Source organism: Ciconia boyciana, chromosome 2 (assembly GCF_034638445.1).
Source record: "Ciconia boyciana chromosome 2, ASM3463844v1, whole genome shotgun sequence".
Lineage (NCBI taxonomy): Eukaryota > Metazoa > Chordata > Aves > Ciconiiformes > Ciconiidae > Ciconia > Ciconia boyciana.
The window spans coordinates 143,399,103-143,422,850 of NC_132935.1; the positions used below are offsets into that span (position 1 = coordinate 143,399,103).

Below are 23,748 nucleotides of genomic sequence, written 5' to 3' on the forward strand. Positions count from 1 at the left end.
AACCAGCTCACTTACAAAGAATGAACAAAGAATTAAGCTGCTTCTTTGTGCCTAAGTGATGTGTTCAGGTCTCCGCATAGGCAGTGACAAAGACGCTGCCACTGGAGCCTGAGCACTGATCCCATCACTCACCCCCAGTGGGGACTTCATAAATTGAGTTCATCACAGGATGAAATCCTTCCAAAATGTAGGCCTTTGGTTTGATATACTAATAATGATACTATCTAACCACCTTACCGGTGCATTATGTTCTGATTTTGCACCCATTTGGTGATAAATACACACATATTCAAGAGTGTTAGATTTTGATCATTGGTTGGGACATATTTGCCCGTTTCCTGACACTTCTCTCAACCCATCATCGCTGAACTAACAGCAGGAAGATGACTACTGTCATGTCATGCATAAGAAGCTCTGCACGCCAGTGTGAGCAGAGAGGTACGGGCACAGGCAGGGAGGCAGACCTGCGCACCAACTCCCATCTTCGGAGGTGCAACTGATCTCGTTACAAGTGCTTGGGGTTTTTTAATGGCATCACGCATCATGTTTTGTCCACCTTTGTCAAACTACATTAGACCGGGGTTGTTACCACGCACAGGCTGTGATAATAAAGATTAATAGGAATAAACTCTTCCATTTTTCACATTGCACGGAAGTGGATCATACAGTCTCACCAGCGAGGTTTCTCTGCCCCCCTTCACTATCCCTGAAACAACAGTTTCTAAAGTAAGGTCTAGCAGCGGAACGTGCCCAAAGTAAAAACAAAAAACTGATCAAAAAAGGCACTGGAAATTCTGGAAATTATAATAAATAGTTTAAAGGCATGTTAACAGCCTGTAACTCTCCCTCCTCAGAACATTTTTATCCCTACAAGTAATAACCGACAATAACGGTACTGTAAGCTCAGAGAGATACATACTTTGTGCTTTGAAAGGGCTTTGCATAGAGTTATTTTAATTATTTTCCTTATATAGTAAGTGAAGGATGAAAAAGAGATTTCTGAAATAAGAAATGTTATTGTTAACTCACTAATCACAGCTGAGGGACTTAGGGGCAGTCTGGTTTCTGAAATATCTTTGAGCTTATTTTACAGAATTGACTAAGTTGGTGGTATCCCTGTCACATGGATTTCAATGCAAGGCACCAAAACTTCCTTTATGCAGAAGTAACAATAGACAACACTGGACGCTGAAATCATATCCTGGAAAATTTTAGAACACTAATATTTGAAACGGGACTTTTATTAATTTAAAGAAGTTAATTTTTCATTTGTAAATGCCTGTTTATGAGGTGATTGAGTTTAGAGTTGACGTATAACATATACGCTATGTTATTTATTTTTCAAACATAAAATACATATCTCCACTGTTTTGAGAAACTACTGACCCTTAAGACTCAAGGCAAGGGCTTGATTTCTCTCCTTTGATTCTGGGGGCTCCACAGATGAGGGGGTTATGAGCTTCCCTGTTTTGCTTCTTGCCATTCAACACGCTTATGGCTTGAGACCAACAGAGTAGCTGGGGGCAGACCAGGTATCAACACATAGGTAGAGCCGCCGAGGGAACCTCGGGAAAAAGCCGAGACGACGACCAAGGAGCCCAGTGTCGCAGAGCAGACCAGGAGGGCAGTCTGCAGCCAAAGCCAGGCAACCACACAGCTGCAAACTATGAGGTTTCGCAGCAGAAGCTGCTATAATATGGAAATAGATTCTTACCCTCCAGGCCCATATGTCATCACACCAAGCTAAGCTGAAGCTGCCAGCTAAAATGGGCAATTTCACATGAACTTGGCAGGGTGACTGCCAACAGAGCTTGTTTTCCACTGGTGCCACCCACTCTGCTAATCCAATTCTGGCTCCTGATTTGCTTTTAAATAATAATGAACGCAGCAGATGGGAGGGGAAAATGTTCCCGGCAGTTAAGCCAGCATGCAAGTGAGGCTCTTTGCTTTTCACATATCTTGTGCAAACTAGCTCTAAATGCAATGTCAAGTGATTAACAGTGGTTAAACGAGAAAGCCAGGATTTGCCATGTTCTCAGTCATTCAATCTTTGACTAGGACAGGCAGGCAAACAAAACAGACAGAAGGATAACATGTTGAAAGAGAAAGAACAACTTTCATAACATTTAACTTAGATAAGGAGCGGGATGGACTCCTCTTCCCATCCTTGCAAATACCACTTTTTTTGGGGGGGAGGGGAATAAGCGGGGGTTAAGCACCACAGCAATATTAAAAATACCTTTTGAGTCAAACGCCCAGTAATCAGGACAGGGACTATTGAGCGTAATCCTATGGCTGACTCCTTTTTGACAAGGAGAGGGGAAACAGGCTGAAGCACCAGGTTAGGGAATAGGGACGTGACTGTCAAGAAAAGGGGTAGAAGGAGACATGGAGAGGCAAAGGGCAGACGGCAAACAGCGTAGAGCCAGGAGGCTACACGTCTTTTCACCAGCAGCAGTAGGACCTATTATTCCTGGGTCACACAGCATTATCTCCTGTCCAACAAACAGCAGGTAAGCTTGTTTGCACAGTGCACCGTGTTTTCTCTTGTGTCAGCCTGACATAGAAGATAATCACCTCCTACTGCTACCTACTGGCCTCACACTGAGGGTTGAAAGGTATGAATCCCACTGACAACACATCTTGATGAAGGTGAAAGAAGGCATCAGTATGATTCCATACACGGAAACTTTTTTCTTTCACTTCCTCAGTTTCTGAAAATTTAGAAAATTACAACCCTTGAAAGGACTTAAAAATGCTTGTGCAATATTGCATCTAATCCCTTCTACATCTGTAGTAGTCTTTAACATGTGATTATTTTCTTGCCCCACATGAGACTCTTGCCACATTCACTGCTCAAACTATATGCTGCTTTTGTAAGACAAAGAGTTTTATTGAAAATAAGACCCTTGATTCCTTTATTGTGGAAGTTGGAAGGCCTCAAGTAAGTTGAGCAGGAGACGAGAAAAAGTAAGAAAGCTTCAGTAGCTGAATGCCTAGAAAGTTGCATTTGAGTCCTGCTTCTGCCATAGCTCCTACCTGATGCTAGAAAAGTTTTATGAGAGCTCCTACATGATGCTAGAGAAGTTATATTAACCTTTTTTTTTTTTTTTTTTTCCTAACAGGAATTCGCTTGGCAGCTCTCATTTTCTGTATAATCCAAGATGGTTCCTGGCTTGGGCTGCTGATACACTGAGCATTCACTGCTCCAACTGAGGTCAATGCAAAATGAAATCCAATCTGAACATATTAAACACTAAAAGATGCTAGGCGCTCTGAGAAATCAGGCAAGAAAAATTGATTTATTTTTAACAATTGCCATTTTAATACCGGTGCCTCAGCTCCTAGTGTGTAAAATGGACACCTCTGTACCATCTCAGCTCATGGAGGTACTGTGAAGGTGGCTTCCCAATGCTGGCAAGGAACTAAGATACAATGCATCACGAAAAGCCTCCATGGAAATCAATGATTCCGTATCTGGTGCAGGCTATGGATACTGTAGCCATAATGCATAGGATCAAACACTGAATGATGAAGATGAAAAGAAACATTAACTATCCATCTGTGTTCGCAATCCATTATCCTGTAAAAAAGCGATTTGAGGTCCCAAAGAAGTAATAGTAAATGATCCTGTAAATGAAGACTGTAGATGAATGCATAAACCACACGTGGAGAAAATTAAATTTGAAACCTTAATTTTTGTATTTCCTAACTACTGTTTGAGTTTGCCACTTTAATGAAGTTCTTGAAGCAGACTTTAGGAGAAGACAATGTTGCTAAGAACTAATGGTACATCTTCACAGTTAGTCACAAATAGGATGAAGAGATTTGTAATATGAAACATAAGCCTGGCTCAAATTTACTATCAGCTTCTATGTCTTTCAACTGAAATATTTTGTCTGGTTTGATGTTGCAAGACCACAGTAACTTAATTTGAGACAGCAACCTTTGATAATACAGGATAACAGATATTCCATTGTGTAAATTTTATGATCTCTGTTTTTCCATCTAATGTAGGGACTTTAGCATATGCCTTCTAAAAACTGAACGAATTTCATGCAGGCATCTGTACTGGCCTGTTCTTTGTACTAATTAAATTAGTTTCCTGTTGAGTAAGTAAAAGACTGGCAGCCAGAAACAGTTGGGGAGACAGTTCAGAGGCTTGAGCACTGAACCATGAACTTTGCTGTTTACTACAATATTAAACAAGTAGACACTCTTGCTGACATAAGGGGGAATGAAAGAGCATTCTGTTACGATACTTGTTTCATTACTGTTCGTGAACTACTGATCTTCTTAAAGAGAAATTTTTAAAGATACAAAAGGTATTTCACTTGATACAGTCAACTAAAAAAAGATATTACTTGGTTTAAAAATATGTGTGTCAAAGTTAAAGCTGAATTTGAACTTCAAACCTAAGGGGTCAAAACTCAGAAGGGAGAAATAAGCCAAACAGACGCCCAATAACCCAGCCTCATCTCGGGCTCCGTACCTCCACTCTAATGATCACAAAAGTGAAAACTTTATACAATGCACAGATCTTTGGCCCAAGCACCTCACAAGTGGTGTTGACACCTTGAAGGATTAGGGCAAGAGACATCACGTCTCTGGTCTTCTATTCTAGAGGCTTTCAGCAACTGCTGGAGAGTTTGCCATACATATAAATAAAGCATAACGACAAAGAAGCACACGCAGTATATGAATGGGAGGTCTAAATAGCCATCCTTACTTCAGTTTCGTTTTTCCTTGTAATGTAAGAGCTCTTAAAGTATTATAAATTGTTTACATTAAAATATACATGCTTACCACACTACATATACACTGAGACTTTGTGTGCATATATTTAGCTCAAAGCTAATCTCTGAATAAAAGCCCTTTCTGAAAATAGAGATTTATAAAAAGAAACACTGATAAACCTTCAGCTATAGGGACTCTAGTGGTCACTGCAAAAACAGCACTGCAACACAAAACCTGTGTGATTTTGTGGATCACCCCATAAATCTTCCTTTGTCCCATGAGTTTAAGTTTTCAGCCAAGAAAAACAACATTCTTCATAAAATTAATGAAAACAAGCTGCTCTTTGCCTACAGAAAAAGATTTTTCTTAATTAGATTTTTTGCTTTGAATCATATATCCTGTAGTTTGATTAAATCCTCTTAGAAGTCAACTAAAAATTAGAGCTTTGCAGTGTGAATCTCAAAGGTGGTGTTTACTTGGAGAATATAAACCCACTGTGCCTTTGGAAGCTGATATTTAAAGCAACAATAAGAGCAATATGCAAGACAGTTTTTATTATTTTCATTATGTCACTGCATAAATTTATTTTCAGGGCTTAGAGTTTGCAGAGAAATATGATCTGGCCAATGTATTTATTAGAAATAAATGGGCTGTATAAATGAATGTAGATAAAGCAAGAATACTGGAATTCTGGTTAATCCCTTGAGGCAGTAAATCAGGATTTCTAAAGCACTTAATGCAAAATATCTGCATCAAGGGGTTAAATATATAAAATATGAAAAGTCAAAGACAAGAACTAGATTGAAAGGATACATGGAGACAGTGCTGAAAAAATGGAGCCTGCTGCTAAATAGATATCAAACAGACATTTATTTAGGTTCACTGGCTGCCGCAGCCGCTGGCATACTCTAAATGAACTCATACAACAAACAAAAATCAAATTCTAGTGACAGTCTTTGATAATTTTTTAGTACCAGAGCAGAAAATTTCCTTGCAAGAACCCAGTTACATGGACGTGATTAAGCTAATGCAACTAATTGCCCTAACTGAAAAACAAAAATGCCAGTTGTCTATACCCTCGCTGCGTCCTTATGGCCTCAGTAGTTCAGATGTGTCCCGTATCCTTCCTGGCAGACTGAGTTTAATCCCCAGTGCAGACAGCAGACAGTGAAAAGACATCACTCATTAGTTTAAGCACTAATTGAATCAGTTCTTATTCACCTGAAAATCTCCCTCCACTCCAGAGTGAAACCGGTCCAAAGAACTAAGTCTTTGCCAGGCCTAAATCGTAACTCAGACTGAAGAACAATTTCTTTTCACTCTGGCTCCCAGTGCTTTCGTACACAAGAAGTCTTCAAAAATCTTGTTTGTATGTACTACTACAGAAGATCTACTTAAAAAAAAGGCCAAAAACCCCAACCACCCTAACCAACAAAAAATGAAAATATTGCTCACACAAACAGCATGTTCTCTCAGATTCTCTGTGCAGCAGATGTACTCCTAACACAACTGCAGCCATCGCCCACGATCAGTAAGCACTGGCTCCAAAGCTCAGAGGTGCACTTTGTTGTAAGTTATGAAGCAACAAGACATACCTTGATATATATATATATTTCTGCTTTTATGCACAAACATGGATAAAACTGAACTTCATTTTTTTACTACCATATGAAGACTGTAGCCCTGACCCTTTAAGGGACTCCATGCAAAGACACCGGTACCCACACAGAGCTTATTTGAAGTCAATGTGGTTTTCCCAGTGAGAGACAGGAAGAGATGGGAATTACTGCATTAAATTTGTGTATTAGTATTTTCAACATAAATTAAATACTTGCAGCTAAAGCAATAAATACTGAAATCCTACTACACATTGATACCTTTAGATCTTTGGGAAAGCAAGTGACCTCGATCCTGCCTCTGTCGTTCTAAGCTTAAAAGTTTTAAATTTTAAAGGAAATGTAGTCCAGATTGAGAGAAGAATTCCTATTCCCCACACTGGCACCTCCAGAAACTTCATTTGCTTCAGTAGGTCTTAATCACATCCCTAAAGCTAAATATTTGTTCAGCTACATTCCTAAACTGAAGTTTGTATGAATAGGAGATGAAAAGAGACTTTTCTTTGCATGACAAATTACAGTGCTCATCACTTTTGTTCAGCAAGGTTGTATCAAATACTATTTCACAAATCAAGGAATACCCTCAAATTCCTATGAAGAGATGCAGAGGATTAGCTCTTGTACACATCTTTTTCTGGTTGGGGCAAGGCTGACAGAATCTACTAAAACCCTGAACATAAGTAATATGTACTTGTTAGACCTTTTTACCTAAAATTGATAGTATAAAAGTTAGTTCCAAACACCAAAGTTTTCTTCCTTTTCCCACTTTTTTTTTTTTTTTACTGTTAAAAGTACACATTTATATTACACTCAACACGAAGTCGTTGAAATGAACATTAAAATGAACTTCTACTTTATCTCTTGAAAGCTTTGGTACCCTAAAAATGCATTTTAACAGGCTCTTACATCTTGTTTTAATGTTGTTATCTGCCTGTGGAGGACCCATATCACCTAGATGTTGTCAAATCTTAGCCCAGCTGAGCAAGCTTCAGGGCATTTTCTCACTTGTTATTTGGCCTCTTGATTATCACTCATGCACAGAAAGAAACTACAAAAAAATGCCCAGGGAATAGCTAATAGTCTCAAAGCTACAATTTTAAGGGAAGATATTGATAGAATGAGCTAACACATCCAAAATGTGTGAACTGTGAATTGTGCTCATTATACACACATTTTATTTGTGAGAATTGGCTACTATGATTACCATACAGTTTTCAAAATTCATTGTAAAATGGCATTCTTTTGACAACCCAGTGTTACAGTGACATTTAAAAATACTAAATGAAGACAACAGACAAGTACTTACTTGGGAGAAGCAAATCTTGAAAAAAAAGGACACTTTAATCACTATTTTTATTTCTTTCACAAAGCTGATACTTTACTCCCATGGGTCTGAATGAGTGCGTGAACGTACAGGGAACATGCCATCACAGCATTGCTAATTCATCTGGATTTGACCTCTGAGGAACAGTTTGTGTCATCATGGAGCAAAAGCGCTGGTAAAACATTTATCTAGATAAAAGACCTCAAGCAGTTAACCTGCTCAGCAGAGGGAACACAACCAGGCACCAGGATAATGACCTCTACCGAAATGGGGAAGGCACATCAATGTAATACTATGACAGCAAGACAAACGATGACGGTAGCTCAGCAGGAAAACATTAGCAATGATATAACTTTTGGTACTGTATGTGAATGAAATGCCTTAAGAAGTACAATGCCAACCTGTTTTTACCTAATAATGATTTAAAGTTTTAGTATTTAAAAAAAAAAATCACACCCAACTTTGTTCTTCAGTTGTATTTTAAACTCTTGCTTCCATTCCATTTTATTTTTTCCTAAATAAAAATCCTGACAGAAGTAAATCTACCATGTGAGTAAAAGTTAAAATTCAGGTGAAATCAGCCTTTCCCATTTGATACATGAATTATTGGATGGCTACGTTTTTCTGACTTCAGGTAGTTACGACACTACTCTTAAACATAAACCAGAAGAACCTGATGAGCCTTGTTTAGCGAGTCAAACCCGTCCTAACAGACAGATTAACTAATTTCTTATGCAGATTATTTACGCTTAGGATGCCATCCATTGCTTATACTGAACTTTTCTTCTTTCTTTTTTTAAAAGGAGACGCTGTGTCACATATCCATTATTTTTACCAGGCAGAATGCCTTGAATATTTAGCTACCGCTCTTTTAGCACCACACAAAAAGTTCCGGGTTTAAACTATTTATTTTTAAAGTAGTAGCATGATCAGACCTGCATGTTTATCTAAAGATCTTTGCTTTATGAGGGAGATTTTAGTCTGTGAGGTTTCCTCTACACATGGTAGGCAGCTGTCAGCAGCAGTGAGCAGGGCGAGGGGTCACTGCAGCTGCTCTGCAAAATCACAGGGTTCCATCAACATCGCAGAAATCCTGCAGAGTGGGAGCTGGGAGACCACGGATTAGAGTACATTGGAGTCTGTATATAAGGTCACATCATGTCTATCAAAGTGATATCAAACTGGTACGCCGTACAATACATTTTACTGTGTTCTGTGTTCAAAGAAAATAAAAGGAGAATGGACATGTGTGTAGCAGACCACAGTTTAACACAGAATTTCACATTGTCCTTTCAAACAGATGGATTTACTAAGTTCACAAAGACGTGTCGAATCTGTATACACAGTGGAGATGTGTTGACTGAGAGAGAACTACATTTCATGAATTCTTCAGGTCAGACACTACGAAGATCAAAATAATTATTGTTAATTAAACAGTAGAAGAGACTATTAAGAGAAACCAGATGTTCACATTTCCTGAATCCTACACACTAATATACATAAATGTATGTCCTTGTATACATATGTCAATAGTTTCCCATAAAATGCTTATTAGTATCTCCTCATTAAACTTCACTTTTATGAAATCAGTAGCTTTATCATCTTAAGATAACCCTAAAATTAGGATAGATAGGTAGAAAACACGTAGTTCTGATTCGTGGGTAGACACAAATCACCTTCAAACCTGCCTGTTTCAGAGGACAGTTACAGGGTATCGAATGCCCTATCTATCTGTCATGTTGGAGACAATCCACAGAATCTGGATATTCGTAATTCTCATTGTTAGGGTGCTGCAACCAGATGAACAAAACTATGCTCCCTGGCAAAAAAAAAAGATACAGAGCTGACATCTTGCATGAGGAAAGAAGGAAATGGGTAGGGCAACAGAGAATTTATTTTGGCTGAAATATGGAACAAATGAGATGACTAGACAGTAAATGATGTCTTGTACTTCTGGCAATCTTGTGCAAGCTGAAAGCTGGTAGAGGTATTCAGACAATAAGGTTTTATCAAACCACATCTGTCTGCAAAGTTAAAAAGTTGATGACACTATAACAATTTTATGCTGTTTCAAAATAGTTTCCACAATTTTACAATTACTGGTAATCACTTGCAGCAATAGAAAATATGAAATGTAGGTGCAAAGAATAAAACACTGAGAAAGCATCTTGATTGCAAACTGCACAGTTGTGAAGTATAAGCTGCCGAAATGGTATGATTTAGACTAAAGCCTCCCAAATATCTGAACCAACAGGACTCTGTGACCTTCAAACTTCCTCTGAAAAGTTCTGAAGTTTAATCCGGTTCTGTGGAGCATCCATCACGGGCATGGGTACCACTTTAAGAATTGCTGACCCTGGCAAAGGTTGCAAAGTTGTCAAAAAAAAAAAAGTTACCACCTTAAGCAGAAGTAAATTACAAACCTCCCTTTCTCCTTACCATAAATACCAACACCCACTTGCACAGTAAGCCCTTTAATCTCTTCATCACAAAACCCTTCATGCCTGGCATTCACTTACACATGCATTTGCAGTTATTTTTCACAGCAGATTACCATCCTGCCCTCGCCCAGTCGTTACCCAACCTTCCTGGACACACACATCCTCCATTCACTTGCAGGCATCCTCCTCCACTTCGCCTCTTCCCACACTGAAGCCCTGTCGTCTTAACCACTGGCTCAAATACACCTGAGGCGTTGAGAGGTTTCTGAGCCACTAGAGCTCAGCGTGAAGGGGTTTTGTGTCTTTGGGTTTCTCCAGTTTTGTTTTATTTTAAGCAGGAAGCTTTGATGCTAGACCGTTTCTTCCTGCTTTCCTGGGAAAAGCTTCCCCGGGAAAGGCTTCCCCCTACACTGGACAAGCAAGAGTTGGCAAGATTGAACTGAAGAATAAACGCAGACAAATACTCCCAGCAGTGCCAACGTCTCCCCTCAGCTCTACCACCACTGACCCAGGTACAGCCCCCTGCCCAGGCAGCTTTTTACAGCCATCATTACTGCCCAAGCACCAATGCTCCCCTCCCACAGGTGGGAACACCAAAGCACCCGCTACCTTAACTGACGTACCTAGGATCAGAAAGTATCACACAAGTGCTGCCTGTCTTAGTCTACCCATGGAATAATACTTCACCTGCTTTACAAATGGTTTCTCAATCTCAAGTGAATTATCTTTGTAGATGCCTGAATAAATGAAAAGGATTAAGGACAGTTGGTGGCAGAAATAAGAGAAAGTGGAAAGTTTCTTACGGCTTTCAGCCCTGTGACTGCTCTTCTAAGCCACAGCCTTGACAAAAAAAAAGATTAAAAAAAAATCTGCAAATGCTATCTTATTTTCATGTAAGAATAGGTTTTCGCCTTTTTTTTTTTTTAATCAACGTCAATCCATCCTAAGGACTAATCTTCCTTGGGAAAGAAAAGTTCCAGAGAAAGTGGAAGGGGCAAAGAGTCATAAGACAAACATATCCAAAAAAAAGTTTTTCACCAGAATTATGAGAAATTCTGTCATCCATTTCACTTTGAAATCCTCTCTCCCACATCCTCTATTGGAAAACCGTAGTACAGTACATATTTTTCTCCCATCAGTTCCTTCTTCTCGCATTATTCTCAGGCTAGAGATCAGTTTCCTACAGCCTGTACGGCACAGCGGGAGCTAAGGAGAAGTGACACGCAGAGACAGCCCCAAGTCTGCATACCTGAATTCCAAGCTTCCATAATTCCTTCTGCAACTTTACTGGGCATACGACAAATGACTATTTTCCTTTTTTTCTGTGGGGCGTAGTGATTTTTCCACTGGATAGGTCAGCCAACTAGATAATCAATACATGCAGACCAGCAGGCCCTGAGAGTCATCCCATAAGCATGATAATTACATCCGAAACACTGTCATTAACAACACGCACCACTACAAGCTCCACTTAACAAGCGACCAAAGCGATGATTCAGAGCACAGCCCTGTGCAAGGCTCCCATTTTAGGCTACAGAGTTGGAAGACTGAGAACTCTTCAATAATTCTACGTTACAAATGTCCTGGTCATAATTATTATGGTATGCTGGTAACATAATTTCATATATAATTATTAACCCATATTAGAGGAGTAGGGCAAACAGTAGCTAGCTTGAAGTAGTTAGCTCACAATTAGCTCATAATGATTTCATTATTTGGCACATTGTTTTCTTACACAAAGCTCTCATGATTTCTTTTCTAAAATTACAGAGAGAATTGCTGATTAGGAATCTCCACGTGAGCCTGGAATTTATGCACTTGTTTCATTTCAAAATAAATAAAACTAAATTGTATACTTATGCACATATAGGCCAGGCCCACTGAGATCTTCAGGACAAACATATTCAGGCTTTCAAAACAGAGATACAGCCGTTAACAAAATAATCTCTAGCTGCCAAACAGTCTTTCCTTCCCTTTACAATATATGCAATAATTCAGGCACGTAGCAGAATATTTTCACAGCAATCTTAATCTTTGTAATAGATTTGAAAAGTTCTTTATGCTCCTTACATTTTTTTACAAAATGAATAGATGTGGATCTGGTTAAAATTCTACATGTACTGGTTACACGAGGAGAAAAGAGAAACCTTTTATTTTATATTCTTTCTAATGATGTTGATAACATTTGCACGCATGTAGAAGTTTTTCGGGAAAATCCTTAAACATTACTAAACAATAACAAAGAACTGCAGTCTTCATGTTTCCCTTCTTTTTTTGTTTCCCTTTGTATTGTCATCTTCTGCTTCCCACTGGTCTCCCTATCTGCTCTTCTACTTTGGTAAGAAATACTGCAGCATGTCTGGGAGAGTCAGTAAGGAAAAGAAAGTCTTGCAGTGACAGAGCTGCTCTGCAGGCTGACAGTGCGAGACATGGCTTCTAAATAATTCAGTCTGGGACCAGAAATGGCAATTCTATGTATGCAAAAATACCTCAGATTTGAGGTCAAACACTTCACGTTCTCAAGAACTAGCAACTGGTAAGTGGAATTTCCACATTTTGAAATGGACTTATCATTTGCTTTCAACTATATGGGTAGGAAATACTAGTATGTATAGAACTCAAGTCACCATCCTTAAAAACCCCCCACCCTCAACAGCTGCTACTTTAGAGTATTTGGGAGTTATTTCATTTTCTTCTACATTTGAGTTCACATTGCCTGGTCAGGATAGTGGCAGGATGAGAGCTAGAGGAGTTATCGACAGGAACATGGATGGTACTGTAATTCAGAAATGGCAAGGCAACAAAAAAAGGTAGGTTATGCAAAGAGAGCACTGAAATACCATGTGACCAAATATTTCATATTTACACATCACATACATATATAATTAGCTTTTTTTCTTAAGTATACAAACACAAGCACATTTCCATTTTCACCCATACACTTTAGGCAGATGAAATCGTATAAATGCAATAGATTCTCTGAAGGCTGAATACATCTGAAAGCTCTGTCCACCCCTCTCGGTGTGCGCGTGCATCTCTGCACACAAGTCTTACGCAAAGGTACTTACTCTCAGCCCCTGGAGAGAAGAGGATTTCTTAGCACAGTTCACTGTCCCTTTTGCACTGTCACAAAACAAATGCTGGTGACAGCAATGGGAATAATACTTCCAAAACAAAGGAACTGTTTAATTTAAGTCCACAGAATGCAAGTTCACATTTATAAATATGTGCTATTCAGCGTGGAAGTTCTTTTCAGCTAGATAAAGCTTTTTGGTTATTTTTATTATTACTGTTTTTCTAAAACAAACTAAATGTCTTGGGTCTGGAAGCAATCAAACTGGATGTGAATGTGAAGTACAACTCCAAAAATGCTTGCAACATAACTCTGGCCTATTGCAGTGCTGTTACTACAGTTCCGGTTTCTGCTGGAGCTGTAGCCATGAAGCTTCACGGGAATCATTGAAGAGCGATCACAAAAATACCCTTTTCCCCAGTGTCCCTCATGCAGCATGGATCAAATAACTGCTGCTCAGCTGTCTGCCTTTTAAATAAAAATATTTTCTTCATTGTACATGTATCAGTGGCAGGTTGGAGTGCCTTTCGCCTCTGTTTTGTTTTTCACACCCCCAGCTGTGGATCACCAGCCAGGACTGCGGTGAGAAAGGTTTTGGCGTGTTTTACAAACTTTACTCATTTTATTTCGGTACAGGAGAAAGTGTGGCCAGAGGAACTTCTTTTCTCTTGTTTAACACAGACAAAAAGCATCAGAAAACAGTAATTATACAGATCCTACAGAAAAGCAGTGAAAGCGTGTCACTATTTCACATGAAATTTCAGGTGTTTTCGGGGACTTTCCCTATACCTATGATAGGTATGAACACTCAGTACTGTTGGTTTTGTTCTATTTTATGCTACTATCCTAAGTTTTTTTAGGGGAAAAAAAATTATCCACAAATGGTTTTATTCTCAAAAGCATGTGTTTCTTCCCTACAGAATTGGAAGTACTGGGGAAAAGCTTAGCCCAGAGTGTTAAGTGGATCAGAGGAAGACAAGAAATAGAAACAGGTTGGCTTGGAAGAGGATGTAGGAGTGGTTATGTGATCTGCTAGAAAACTCCAGATTCAATCTTTGGTAGTTTCTACACCAAAGATTTCTTGGGAGGCAGACCGGGAAGACAGTGTTATATATTTGTGTCGTCTTCTGCTCTCCGCCCTACTGTTTGCCAATGGCAACTGTCAGGGACAAAATATTCATCTCGATGGACTTTCAGTCTGCCTCAATATGGATGTTTTCATGTTTGTAGGAGCTTTGAAAACTCTAGTTTGGGAGGCAGTTAACCGTGAGACCCTGAGACTATGCAAGTACTCGGGTAATCCACCTGCCTGGTGAGCTCACTTAGTTACTTTTTGAGAAATGTAGTTCTTAAGCCTAGAACATTATTTTGAAGTTGTAGTGTAGTTATCTACAGGTATTCTTACATTAAATTTCATGTTTAATTGTATACATTTTGATACTAATCCTGAACTTCCAATGCTTTTTGAGCTGCAGCTCATTAACTCTTTGATAATAATGACTAGGAAATACCTAATCCTGGGATTTGATTCAGTATCAATACATGTCCTACAAACTGCATTTCTCTGCAGTAAAACACAATACTTTACGAAAAGAATGTGCATTTACCAGAGTAGATAAAAACGCTCATCTTACAGCATTATACAAACAATGAAAATTGTTCTGATTGTCTGTGACAGCCTCTAAGTTTGTCAGCAAAGAAAATCTGTCAATAGTAATTAAACATTGCCCACTTGTGTGTAACTAGTCTCCTTAGATGTCCAACTATTGCCCTTCATTATCACAGATGCAATGCAGTCCTTTCGGTATTTATCTCACTGGCTGATGCTTTCCAGTGTAGGTAGAAGACCCAAACCGCACCCACAGCATCTCCCCACCTGGGAATGCTGGAAGAGTACCACCACGCAGAGGTGCCTGCACAATTAGCCACACTCTCAATAACATGAAATATTGAAAGCTGGAGACAGAATCAAGCCTCAGAAGTAGCGTACAAAGTTTAAGTCAATTCTTTTACTTATATGGCAAAGCTGGGAAAGAAGCTTTTTATACATATTTTCTCCCATTATACCTCCTCTCCTCCCACCCCAAAAAATACTCTCACTTATGAGGACAGCAGGATGAGAATGGTTGAGGCAAATGTTCCTATATATGGAAGAGCCTCCGAGTTAAAGATAGCTCTGGATGACAGATCATGTTAAATTCTCATCATGCCCAGGCTCCTCACAGTTACAGTAGTAGAGATTAAGTGATGAAGGAAAAACCCACTATTTAATTCCAGGAGCTTCCCGACAGGAAAAAATACTTGAGAAACTGAGAGAGAGTCCTAAATTCCCATCTATTTCTTCTCGTGATACCATCCATAATGCTAGTCTACATTTTTCAGTGAACCTGACACCTGAGCAAGTATTTTATGTTTTCAGTTAACAGCAATGTAAAGGTGCCAGATAATATTTGTCAAAAAATTGTGCTGTTTTTCATTTGAGAGAGCTATCTCCATAGCCAAATGACTGCAAGATCAGTGTTGCACTGTAACATAATTCAAACCACAAGCCTATAATATGTTGTTTCTACTGCCAACACATAATGTTTGCTGAATATTAAATAAAGTGTTCACAGACTTTAACACTATATACAAGCATTTCCCTTAAACGGATAAGGACACCAACAAGCAATGTGACTGCCATTTTTATTGGCAGTCCTGAGGTGTGCGTTTAAATACTTAATCTTTACAATCTGGTTCTACACAGACAGGTTTTATCCATCTACTTTGTCATTTTAAAATTAGATGTATTTGCTATAATAAATAGTTCTACCATGTGCCTTTTTCTGTGTTAAGGCTAAAGATTTGTCCTCTCCTAAAAATGACAATTTATTAAATCTTTCTTTTCATCTTGAGTTCCTGTGCCACTTAAAGACCTAATGAAGAATACTTCTCCCAAAAAGTATTTTTTAACAGAAAAAAAACTAATAACTAAATTGTAAGCCAAATGAAAGAGGACTGAGCATGTATAACCAGAAAAGACCGTGACTCGCACAGTTGTGACTCGCACAACTGGAGTGCGGCGATGGATGGCTATAAACTCTTCAGGAGGGACAGGCGAGGCAGGAGAGGTGGTGGGGTAGCCCTGTATGTTAGGGAGTGTTTGGATAGTTTAGAGCTTGATGATGGTGACGATAGGGTGGAGTGTCTATGGGTAAGAATCAGGGGGAAGGCCAACAAGGCAGATATTGTGGTGGGAGTCTGTTACAGACCACCCAACCAGGATGAGGAGGCAGATGAACTATTCTATAAGCAGCTGGGAGAAGCATCACGATCGCTAGCCCTTGTTCTTGTGGGGGACTTCAACCTACCAGATGTCTGCTGGAAATACAGTATAGCAGAGAGGAAACAGTCCAGGAAGTTCCTGGAGTGTGTGGCAGATAACTTCCTGACACAGCTGGTGAGTGAGCCAACTAGGGAAGGTGCCCCGCTGGACCTCTTGTTCACGAACAGAGAAGGACTTGTGAGCCATGTGATGGTTGGAGGCCATCTTGGGCAGAGTGATCATGAAATGATAGAGTTTTTGATACGTGGAGAAGCGGCGAGGGTGGTCAGCAGAACTGCCACCTTAGACTTCCGGAGGGCAGACTTCGGCCTGTTTAGGAGACTGGTCGACAGAGTCCCCTGGGAGGCAGCCCTAAAGGGCAAAGGAGTCCAGGAAGGCTGGACATTCTTTAAGGAGGAAGTCCTAAAGGCACAAGAGCAGGCTGTCCCCAGGTGCCGAAAGACGAGCCGGCGGGGAAGAAGACCGGCCTGGCTGACTAGAGAGCTCTGGCTCGAACTCAGGAAAAAGAGGAGAGTCTATGACCTCTGGAAGAAGGGGCAGGCAACTCAGGAGGACTACAAAGGTGTAGCAAGGCTGTGCAGGGAGAAAATTAGAAGGGCCAAAGCTGAGCTAGAGCTCAATCTGGCTGCTGCTGTAAAAGACAACAAAAATTACTTCTTCAAATACATTAGCAGCAAAAGGAGAGCTAAGGAGAATCTCCAGCCCCTAGTAGATGAGGGAGGGAACACAGTGACCAAGGATGAGGAAAAGGCTGAGGTACTTAATGCCTTCTTTGCCTCAGTCTTTAATAGCAGGGCCAATTGTTCTCTGGGTACCCAGCCCCCGGAGTTGGAAGATAGGGACGGGGACCAGAATGGAGCCCCCATAATCCAGGGGGAAATGGTTAGTGACCTGCTGCACCACTTAGACATTCACAAGTCTATGGGGCCTGATGAGATCCACCCGAGAGTACTGAAGGAACTGGCAGATGTGCTCACCAAGCCCCTTTCCATCATTTACCAGCAGTCCTGGCTAACTGGGGAGGTCCCAGGTGACTGGAGATTAGCAAATGTGATGCCCATCTTCAAGAAGGGCCGGAAGGAGGACCCGGGGAACTACAGACCTGTCAGCCTGACCTCGGTACCGGGGAAGCTGATGGAGCAGATCATCCTGAGTGCCATCACACGGCATGTAGAGGATAACCAAGGATTCAAGCCCAGCCAGCATGGGTTCAGGAAAGGCAGGTCCTGCTTAACCAACCTGATCTCCTTCTATGACAAGGTGACCCACCTAGTGGATGAGGGACAGGCTGTGGATGTTGTCTATCTAGACTTCAGTAAAGCCTTCGACATGGTTTCCCACAGCATTCTCCTGGAGAAACTGTCTGCTCATGGCTTGGACAGGCGTACTCTTCACTGGGTAAAAAACTGGCTGGATGGCTGGGCCCGAAGAGTGGTGGTGAATGGAGTTAAATCCAGTTGGTGGCCAGTCACAAGTGGTGTTCCCCAGGGCTCTGTGTTGAGGCCAGTTCTGTTTAATATCTTTATCAATGATCTGGACGAAGGGATCAAGTGGACCCTCAGTAAGTTTGCAGATGACACTAAGTTGGGCAGGAGTGTTGATCTGCTTGAGGGTAGGAAGGCTCTGCAGAGGGACCTGGACAGGCTGGATCGATGGGCCGAGGTCAATTGTATGGGGTTCAACAAGGCTAAGTGCAAGGTCCTGCACTTGGGCCACAACAACCCCATGCAACGCTACAGGCTTGGGAAAGAGTGGCTGGAAAGCTGCCTGGTGGAAAAGGACCTGGGCATGTTGGCTGACAGCCGCCTGAATATGAGCCAGCAGTGTGCCCAGGTGGCCAAGAAAGCCAATGGCATCCTGGCTTGTATCAAAAATAGCATGGCCGGCAGGACTAGGGAAGTGATCGTGCCCCTGTACTCAGCACTGGTGAGGCCACACCTTGAATACTGTGTTCAGTTTTGGGCCCCTCACTACAAGAAAGACATTGAGGTGCTGGAGCGTGTCCAGAGAAGGGCACCGAAGCTGGTGAAGGGTCTGGAGCACAAGTCTGATGAGGAGCGCCTGAGGGAACTGGGGTTCTTTAGCCTGGAGGAAAGAAGGCTGAGGGGAGACCTTATTGCTCTCTACAACTACCTGAAAGGAGGTTGTAGAGAGGTGGGTGTTGGTCTCTTCTCCCAGGTAACAAGTGATAGGACGAGAGGAAATGGCCTCAAGTTGCGCCAGGGGAGGTTTAGACTGGATATTAGGAAATTTTACTTCACTGAAAGGGTTACCAAGCATTGGAACAGGCTGCCCAGGGAAGTGGTTGAGTCGCCATCCCTGGAAGTATTTAAAAGACGTTTGGATGAAGTGCTTAGGGACATGGTATAGTGGTGGTCTTGGTAGTGTTAGGTTTACGGTTGGACTCGATGATCTTAAAGGTCTTTTCCAACCTATACGATTCTGTGATTCCGTGAAAAGATACAAGTCCGCTCTCACTCCCTGTGCCAGGCTTACGCATAGCAACTGGCACAGCTGAGGACCACACTGTTCTGGAGATGAGCGTTTCCTTCTTCTGCTTTCCACCCTGTAGGAAATGAAGAATTGCTGGTTGGTCCATACAGCTGCAAACCCATTATTTCTCCTCACCTCCTACCTATCGCCCAATCTGCCTCCAAGGCTCTGCAAAAGATGATCCCATGGAGCACAGCTCCTTGGTATACGGGCAGACAACATTTGGCATGAACTCCTACATTGTGGATTTGACTCCTCCTCAGTTCAACAGAAGGACAACTCTCTCTACCACACACTTTTTAGCTGGTTGGTCAAGGCTTACCTCTGTAAAGATGCCTGCCTCCGTGCTCTACTCATGACACCAGGTTGAGCAAAGCTGGCCCTGGAAGATGTAAAATGCACTTTCCTCTTAGCGGAAGAGAGTGGATCTGCCTGTTGTTACCCCCATGGGTTTCCCTCTGAAAGGGCAATGGGAGGAGAGCTTTAGGCTCTGTCAGGGGCTTCAGGGCAGCTCAAGCCCCCAGGAGCAATGCTGAAAGAGGGCTAAATCGGCATACACAGCCCCCACCCCAGCCCTCTCCCTTGCAGCTAGCTCCTATGGTGGTCTTTCCACAGGGGCCTGCAGTGGGGCTGTAAAAACACAGCATGGTAAATTCAGAATGAATATTTAAAGCTATGTGTACACGGGCATGCATTCAAGTCGCACACTTCACAGCTGGATTTAAAAACTGGCAAAGCCAGAATGCAAATGGATTGAGGATAGTTTCACACAAGACAGTTTTTATCTTGTACAAAGAAACAGTATTTGAAGGGTGAAATAGCACTCAGGGACTTCTTTTGAAATTCCTGCAGCTTCTATTCAGTCTTGGTTTCTGCTGTTCCTCCATCTCTCCGTGGGTACTTTTAAGTATCCATAAACATACATGGCGGGAACGGAGGGCAGGATTGAGAAAAATAATGGGACCAACTTCCACTCTCATCCCAGGCAACTGGGGAAGGAACCAAGCAATCCAAATATCAAAGCAATTTACTGTGTAGCTTAATGGCAGAATGGCAGAGGCTGATAGTTTCCTACACATTCTGTAAGCAGATAATAATTATTATTATTTAATAGGAAGCTGAATACATGGTACCTAGTTTGGTTACCAGCTGTACAGATTGCTACAAGCTGTACAGATTTCTTAGCCTTTTTAGGGTGGATAAAATAAAAACTTACTATGTGCTAGAAGCTTCTTTCTTTGCTGACAGGAACCAACTACACTTTTGCCCCCTCTTAAACAAACCAGTGTACTTTTCACTCCATAAATCTCATATTACTTCCTTCCTTTTCATTTATTTTGAACCAGAAGGAGGAGTTTTTAACAGAAGTGCTCTATAGCAGCAGGAGGAAAACAGCAAATCAGGGTGGAAGCTGCATAAGGAAAGTAAATCAAAGGCAATAAAATCATGGAGATCCAGCAAGCTTTGTAGGGGGAAATGAAGTCGAAGTTGACTGAATGCAGAGCTGGAGAAACATTACACATGAGAAAACACCATTAAAAATAGGCTGCACTCTTAACAGATGATATGGGAAATGAAGTAATAATTTATAACAAAGGTAGGAAAAAACCTGCCAGGTTTGCAAATTTCAAATGAGATGCAAGTTTGAATAACAAGTGATAATGAAATGCAAGCACACAATCTTAAGGGTAGAACACCACGGAACAATTTAATTAAAAGGAAAACAATACGCTGTGCAACACAGGATCAGAAATAACATACTGCCTGATGTTTCTGTTCAGCTTACTAGGTAGTTATTTATCCGATAGCGTAAGCAATACATTCTAGCGCTTGAAAAATTTTGCATAAAGGTTTGAACTTGACCTGAAAAATATCAGTAATGATGCAAAACTTTCCAAGCAAGTATTTTTTAAAAATTCTTTCAGCTGAATTTAAGTGACATATAAAACAAATGGAAATGTCTGTGGTCATAAGAACTTCTGCTACGCATGTATACTTTTTAAAAGTAGCTTTACTTTCAAAAGCAGAATGTGGCAAGCATTTACTGTAATAAAATACAGCCATTTTTTCCAGATTTCTAAGAATGGTCTTAAAAATATTCACACAGTTTTGCAGGCCTTCAAAAGAAAAAAATCACACCCTGGAAATCTCCTATAACTGTGATATTAAGCAGTGCAATAAAAGGGTAGCTTAGTTTATGTTAAAGGATATTAACTACAGTATAGGATATTGCAGAAGAAAAATGCCTGCAGATTTGCAAATGAGTTTCACACATGATTTATAAATGCAAATGTGAATAGTAGGTGATAATGAAATACAAGCAAGTAAGTACACATGATAGATCAGATACCCCGGGGAGGTGGGGGAAGCGTGCTGCACTAAACGTACTTTTTTAAATGTCAGAATTGGACCCAAATAGCATGAGAAAGCAGCATCTTGATAGAGTGGTCTTATAGGAAAATAGCATCTGGGTAACACCAAATGACATCTGGAAGGTAAAGGCAGAGTGAGTGTTAGCAGTTGTGGGAGAAAATACAGTACCAAGGTGTATTAAAAATAAAGACATTAATCTTAAGTCTGAAAGAGAAAACACTGGTTATATTGTCCACTAAATTTAGCCAAGATTACCGAACCTCACAAAGTCCACAAGAGAAGACAATGTATGTATATGAATATTGGCTTAAGTTAATGGATATTCTTGGTTTGCCATGATTAGTAATATACAGCTACACAAGGAGATGCACAGGGAATGCAGAATCAGAGGACAGTAATTCCTCATGGGGAGCTGGGGCAAAGCAAACACCAAGAGGAGCTTTTTCACGCAAAAGTATCTTTGGACACATAGTCCAGGTGCCTGCAGAATTCCTTCCATGCAGCAGTGATGGACCGAAGGAGCAAATCCATGCTTTCCTATATTCCCACTGGCTCCATAGTTAACAGTTTAGCTGTTGCTTAGACTGAAGGATTGTGCACAAAGAAACCTTGCGAGTGTCTTTTGAATAATTCTGTGGAATTCTTTTTAGGGATGAACTCAGGTCAGGGGAAAAATGCACTCGCTATATACAAGTTTGCCTGATGACAGACAGTAAGTGGCATACCTTGATAAGGCTGTTGTTTTACAGATATTAAGAAAAAAAGAGGGTTAAGTCAGAAGTTAGCTCCATTAAAAAAAAAAAAAAGACAAATATGAACCATTTTATATGGGTCTGCTTATTCCATCTTGGCTTGGCATCACTGCAGTAGCTGTCTGCTGTTTTCCTACTGTTTTTTAAAGCTGCAGTGATTTTTGTGGTGGTATGCAGAGGCAGAATTCGATGGCCTTCCAAATTTGTATTTACAATTTGAGGATTAGTCACACAGGGCTTTATTAAAAAGCAAATTATTAAAACAGAACACTAATAAAACTATAAGATAAATAGGTTAAGTGTATAAAACTATCTTCATCTTATAACTTTATGCCTCATGCAAAGCCTATGAGGAGATAAAATGAAAACTCAGAATTGCTGGGCAACTTTGACAGCTGACTTTTTAGGGCAGGTTTTAATCAATTAAAATCAGAGATCTGACTGAAACTGAGCCATGTAAGGGCTGGGCATCTGGGCTACTTTCCTTTCATATATTCCACAATCTCTACCCAAAGCAGCTAAACCAGCTCAGAGAATTCAGTATAAGTTTTAGGTGACACATGGAAAGATGTATTATAGACAATTAATCATGAAATGTAAAAACAAGGAAAAAGCAATCCTTAGAATGGATATATGAAATACTTTAAGTATTTACATATAACATATAACAGACTGCCAGTAGTGTGTGAGTACCTTGAGTACCCAAGATACCCCCAGGACATTACGAGGGAGGCACTCAGAAAAGCGTATGCACCTTTCAAACGAGCTGGCTGCATCATGGCCATAACATTCAAAGGGTTAATTACACAGCTGAGTGTCTGCTCCATTTACTGATAAGCAGAGTATGCTGTAATTTTTTGGATTTATGAATTGCTGGGGTCAGTCAGCATCTTGTGCACAACAGCTTCTGTCTAGCTCTATCCCTTACCTGCTGGGCAGAGACAATCCCTCTCTCGCCTGGAACCCCGGAGCCCTCTAAGCCCCTTGCTCTGTAACCTTGGCAGCTGGGACTAACACAATTCTTCATTTTTTTTGCAACTGGGCCTCTCTAAATAAAAACTACAGAGCCTTGTTAGCCAACAACTGAGCGTGAAATCACAACATTGCAATCCCCTACTCTAAGAGTCAATCAATTTTTTTCATTACAGAGTTGTATGCTAGGGTCAACAAGAAGAAAAAAGCACACGGAGCAAAATGGACATAACAGTGGAGAATTACAAAGTCTCTTCCAAGCTGTAAGCTTATTTTCATTATAATGATGTGCAGTTTGCAAAAAATATGCTCTTGATCCTGCTTTTTAATAAAAATCAAGAAAACCTAGTGGTTAATACTGTCCTTTGAATGCTAGCTTACATTAGACCAGGCACAACAAAGCAATCTGTACAGCCTGTGCTGATGTATCTTGGTAGTACAATCCGTTTGACGTTCAAAAGGTTTACTATTCCTTTTAAAAAAATGACATAATTTTACATTAAGCAGAGAGTAAACTTAAGTGACAGGTTTAAACTGCTAAATTTTCTGGATGGTATTTTCACTGCATTAATTAGTAGGAAGGAGTATTAGATAAAGGCACGGGGCTAAGCTGGTATATTTTAGCTTGAGAATCAGGGCCAA

The 23,748-nt window shown here is 40.6% G+C and overlaps 1 protein-coding gene across 4 annotated transcripts in view; it reads right to left on the reverse strand.

Moving 5' to 3' along the window:
• The window catches only part of CDK14 (cyclin dependent kinase 14), a 354,521-nt gene that overhangs the window by 37,645 nt on the left and 293,128 nt on the right, over window positions 1-23,748 (reverse strand). The window contains exon 15 of one of the 4 annotated variants that reach the window (XM_072854295.1): window positions 8,520-9,078. The exons of 2 other annotated variants lie outside the window; for them this stretch is intronic. The gene's annotated coding sequence lies outside the window, so the exon portion shown is untranslated. Of the gene's footprint in view, window positions 1-8,519; window positions 9,079-21,350; window positions 21,498-23,748 lie in introns of those variants that run through there. One more of the 4 variants, XM_072854294.1, reaches the window with a different exon arrangement.